The sequence below is a fragment of the Panulirus ornatus genome, chromosome 68 (assembly GCF_036320965.1).
Source record: "Panulirus ornatus isolate Po-2019 chromosome 68, ASM3632096v1, whole genome shotgun sequence".
NCBI lineage: Eukaryota > Metazoa > Arthropoda > Malacostraca > Decapoda > Palinuridae > Panulirus > Panulirus ornatus.
The window spans coordinates 119,546-125,973 of record NC_092291.1 but is presented as its reverse complement, the minus strand read 5'-3'; positions in this window follow the sequence as shown (position 1 = coordinate 125,973).

Here is a 6,428-nt window from a genome sequence, read left to right as displayed (position 1 = left end):
ATTGCGTACATTATCCTAGGAAACCTAATCATTCTGGGAAATTTACACTTGGGAAACATTCATCAACCTACACAAACGGTAGATCCTCTGGCAACGTAGATCCTCTAGGAAACGCAGACAATCCTGGCAGACATATAGCAGACCATGGTAGGAAGGGTAGAGCGGTGGTAGGAAACTAAGAAAAGAACAGGAGGACGTTAGAGTGATAAGTAAGAAAATAAGTGTTTGTCTGCCACCTGTTTACCCAGGAGATAAAACAGTGGAACGGCGATGGCTGTCTGTGGTGGAGCAGACACACAGTGGACGACGGACCAAGACTCAGCCAGCACTCGTCAGGAGGAGGAGGAGGAGGAGGGGGACGCTACTGCTGCTGCTGCCATCATCATCATCATCATCATCATCATCATCATCATCACTGACCTGGCACCAGCTGCTGACCACGTCATGTGGATAACAACATTCACTCCTATCTTCCACCCACAAAGGTCAGACTGACCCATTCAAATATGGACGCTCGTTTAGGCTTAGCTTTAGAACATTCAGCACTTGACTGACCTCCACTACTAGAATTCGGTAATATTCACTGAGGAAAAGTCCTTTACATGTGTAGGATCGGGCGAGGTCAAGACAGTGGTGGAGGACAAGGAAGACCAGATGCCTCCTGCCTCAACACATGACTCAGCGAGAGGGAGTCTAGTGGGTGAGTGACCAGGGCATTCTGGGGATGGATGTGCACCTATGATGGACCAGCAGGTGAACTGTTACACCACATTGATCATGCTCCACTGAAACATTGTCCAAACATTTATAACCCCACACTAACAGGTGACCCGCTCATTTTAGATGCTTCCAAAATCACCAGCAAAATGTTATGTTATTCTAGAAAGAAAAAAAAGTATAGACAGCTTACAAATTTGCTGTGGCCAAGCTTGAGCTGAGTGGGTATAAAGGTTTAAGATGGTGGGAGGGAGGGACAGGGGAGTATGCCACATGTGCCACGATTAACATCAGTTGGTCAGCTGTAATTGCTAATTAAACCAATACATCGGTTCATAGTTTCCTTAATTACTAAGAACGTCTTTTCTATTCACATAATGATATATTGTTTCTGTTATACAACATAATGACGTGCGAAAATAACTATTATTATTATTATTATTATCATTATTATTATTATTATTATTATTATTATTATTATTTTCATTATCATTATTATCATTATCATTATTATTATTATTATAATCATTATTGTTTTTATCATTATTATTAATATTATTATCATCATTATTAATTTTATCATAATTATTATTATTATTATTATTATTATTATTATTATTATTATTATTATTATTATTATTATTATTATTGTTGACTGGTTGGTAAGGTTATTTAATGTATGTATGACTCATGGTGAGGTGCCTGAGGATTGGCGGAATGCGTGCATAGTGCCATTGTACAAAGGCAAAGGGGATAAGAGTGAATGCTCAAATTACAGAGGTATAAGTTTGTTGAGTATTCCTGGTAAATTATATGGGAGGGTATTGATTGAGAGGGTGAAGGCATGTACAGAGCATCAGATTGGGGAAGAGCAGTGTGGTTTCAGAAGTGGTAGAGGATGTGTGGATCAGGTGTTTGCTTTGAAGAATGTATGTGAGAAATACTTAGAAAAGCAAATGGATTTGTATGTAGCATTTATGGATCTGGAGAAGGCATATGATAATGGGATGTATTTAGGGAAGTAGTGATGGGTTGCACAAAAGATGCTTGTGGCATGAGAGGCGTGGGAGGTGGGTTGATTAGAAAGGGTAGTGAGTGGTGGGATGAAGAAGTAAAATTATCAGTGAAAGAGAAGAGAGAGGCATTTGGACGATTTTTGAAGGGAAAAATGCAAATGAGTGGGAGATGTATAAAAGAGAGAGGCAGGAGGTCAAGAGAAAGGTGTAAGAGGTGAAAAAGAGGGGAAATGACAGTAGGGGTGAGAGAGTATCATTAAATTTTACGGAGAATAAAAAGATGTTTTGGAAGGAGGTAACTAAAGTGCGTAAGACAAGAGAACAAACAAATGGGAACTTCAGTGAAGGGGGCTAATAGGAGGTGATAACAAGTATTGGTGATTTGAGAAGGATATGGAGTGATTATTTTGAAGGTTTGTTGAATGTGTTTGATGATAGAGTGGCAGATATAGGGTGCTTTTGTCGAGGTGGTGTGCAAAGTGAGAGGGTTAGGGAAAATGATTTGGTAAACAGAGAAGAGGTAGTAAAAGCTTTACGGAAGATGAAAGTCGGCAAGGCATCAGGTTTGGATGGTATTGCAGTGGAATTAATTAAAAAAGGGGGTGATTGTATTGTTGACTGGTTTGTAAGGTTATTTAATGTATGTATGATTCATGGTGAGGTGCCTGAGGATTGGCGGAATGCGTGCATAGTGCCATTGTACAAAGGCAAAGGGGATAAGAGTGAGTGCTCAAATTTCAGAGGTATGAGTTTGTTGAGTATTCCTTGTAAATTGTATGGGAGGGTATTGATTGAGAGGGTAAAGGCATGTACAGAGCATCAGAATGGGGAAGAGCAGTGTGGTTTCAGAAGTGGTATAGGAGGTGTGGATCAGGTGTTTGATTTGAAGAATGTATGTGAGCAATACGTAGACAAGCTAATGGATTTGTATGTAGCATTTATGGATCTGGAGAAGGCATATGATAGAGTTAATAGAGATGCTCTGTGGAAGGTATTAAGAATATATGATGTGGGATGCAAGTTGTTAGAAGCAGTTAAATGTTTTTATCGAGGATGTAAGGCATGTGTGCGTGTGGGAAGAGAGGAAAGTGATTAGTTCTCAGTAAATGTAGGTTTGCGGCAGGGGTGTGTGATGTCTCCAAGGCTGTTTAATTTGTTTATGGATGGGGTTGTTAGGAAGGTGAATTCAAGAGTTTTTGGAAAGAACGGCAAGTATGCATTCTGTTGTGGATGAGAGAGCTTGGGAAGTGAGTCAGTTGTTGTTCGCTGACGATACAGCACTGATGGCTGATTCATGTGAGAAACTGTAGAAGCTGGTGGCTGAGTTTGGTAAATTGTGTGAAAGAAGAAAGTTAAGAGTAAATGTGAATAAGAGCAAGGTCATTAGGTACAGTAGGGTTGAGGGTCATGTCAATTGGGAGGTAAGTTTGAATGGAGAAAAACTGGAGGAATTAAAATGTTTTAGATATCTGGGAGTGGATCTGGCAGCGGATGGAACCATGGAAGCGGAAGTGAATCATCGGCTGGGGGAGGGGGTGAAAATTCTGGGAGCCTTGAAGAACGTTTGGAAGTCGAGAACATATATATATATGTACATATATATATATATATATATATATATATATATATATATATATATATATATATATATATATATATATATATATATATATATATATATATATATATATATATATATATATATATATATATATATATATATATATATATATATATATATATATATATATATATATATATATATATATATATATATATATATATATATATATATATATATATATATATATATATATATATATATATATATATATATATATATATATATATATATATATATATATATATATATATATATATATATATATATATATATATATATATATATATATATATATATATATATATATATATATATATATATATATATATATATATATATATACATATATATATATATATATATATATATATATATATATATATATATATATATATATATATATATATATATATATATATATATATATATATATATATATATATATATATATATATATATATATATATATATATATATATATATATATATATATATATATATATATATATATATATATATATATATATATATATACATATATATATACATATATATATATATATATATATATATATATATATATATATATATATATATATATATATATATATATATATATATATATATATATATATATATATATATATATATATATATATATATATATATATATATGTATATATATATATATATATATATATATATATATATATATATATATATATATATATATATATATATATATATATATATATATATATATATATATATATATATACATATATATATACATATATATATACATATATATATATATATATATATATATATATATATATATATATATATATATATATATATATATATATATATATATATATATATATATATATATATATATATATATACATATATATATACATATATATATACATATATATATATATATATATATATATATATATATATATATATATATATATATATATATATATATATATATATATATATATATATATACATATATATATACATATATATATACATATATATATATATATATATATATATATATATATATATATATATATATATATATATATATATATATATATATATATATATATATATATATATTTTTCTTATTTTTTTTTGCTTTGTCCCTGTCTCCCGCGTTTGCGAGGTAGCGCAAGGAAACAAGAAAGAAATGGCCCAACCCACCCAATACACATGTATATACATACGTCCACACACGCAAATATACATACCTACACAGCTTTCCATGGTTTACCTCAGACGCTTCACATGCCCTGATTCAATCCACTGATAGCACGTCAACCTCGGTATACCACATCGATCCAATTTACTCTATTCCTAGCCCTCATTTCACCCTCCTGCATCTTCAGGCCCCGATCACACAAATTATTTTTCACTCCATCTTTCCACCTCCAATTTGGTTTCCCACTTCTCCTCGTTCCCTCTACCTCCGACACATATATCCTCTTGGTCAATCTTTCCTCACTCATACTCTTCATGTCCCCAAACCATTTCAAAACACCCTCTTCTGCTCTCTGAACCACGCTCTTTTTATTTCCACACATCTCTCTTACCCTTACATTACTTACTCGATCAAACCACCTCACACCACACATTGTCCTCAAACATCTCATTTCCAGCACATCCACCCTCCTGCGCACGAATTTATCCATAGCCCACGCCTCGCAACCATACAACATTGTTAGAACCACTATTCCTTCCATCATACCCATTATTGCTTTCCGAGATAATGTTCTCGACTTCCATACATTCTTCAAGGCTCCCAGGATTTTCGCCCCTCCCCCACCCTATGATCCACTTCCGCTTCCATGGTTCCATCCGCTGCCAAGTCCACTCCCAGATATCTAAAACACTTTACTTCCTCCTGTTTTTCTCCATTCAAACTTACCTCCCAATTGACTTGATCCTCAACCCTACTGTACCTAATAACCTTGCTCTTATTGACATTTACTCTTAATTTTCTTCTTTCACACACTTTACCAAACTCAGTCACCACCTTCTGCAGTTTCTCACATGAAAAGCAGCCTTCGCTGTATCATCAACGAACAACATCTGCCTCACTTCCCAAGCTCTCTCATCCCCAACAGACTTCATACTTGCCCCTCTTTTCAAAACTCTTGCATTCACCTCCCTAACAACCCCATCCATAAACAAATTAAACAACCATGGAGACATCACACACCCCTGCCGCAAACCTACATTCACTGAGAACCAATCACTTTCCTCTCTTCCTACACGTACACATGCCTTACATCCTCGATAAAAACTTTTCACTGCTTCTAACAACTTGCCTCCCACACCATATATTCTTAATACCTTCCACATAGCATCTCTATCAACTCTATCAAATGCCTTCTCGAGATCCATAATTGCTACATACAAATCCATTTGCTTTCCTAAGTATTTCTCACATATATATATATATATATATATATATATATATATATATATATATATATATATATATATATATATATATATATATATATATATATATATATATATATATATATATATATATATATATATATATATATATATATATATATATATATATATTTCTTTTTTTTTTTTTTTATACCTCGTCGCTGTCTCCCGCGGTTGCGAGGTAGCGCAAGGAAACAGACGAAAGAAATGGCCCAACCCCCCCCATACACATGTACATACACACGTCCACACACGCAAATATACATACCTACACAGCTTTCCAGTGTTTACCCCGGACGCTTCACATGCCTTGATTCAATCCACCGACAGCACGTCAACCCCTGAATACCACATCGCTCCAATTCACTCTATTCCTTGCTCTCCTTTCACCCTCCTGCATGTTCAGGCCCCGATCACACAAAATCCTTTTCACTCCATCTTTCCACCTCCAATTTGGTCTCCCTCTTCTCCTCGTTCCCTCCACCTCCGACACATATATCCTCTTGGTCAATCTTTCCTCACTCATTCTCTCCATGTGCCCAGACCATTTCAAAACACCCTCTTCTGCTCTCTCAACCACGCTCTTT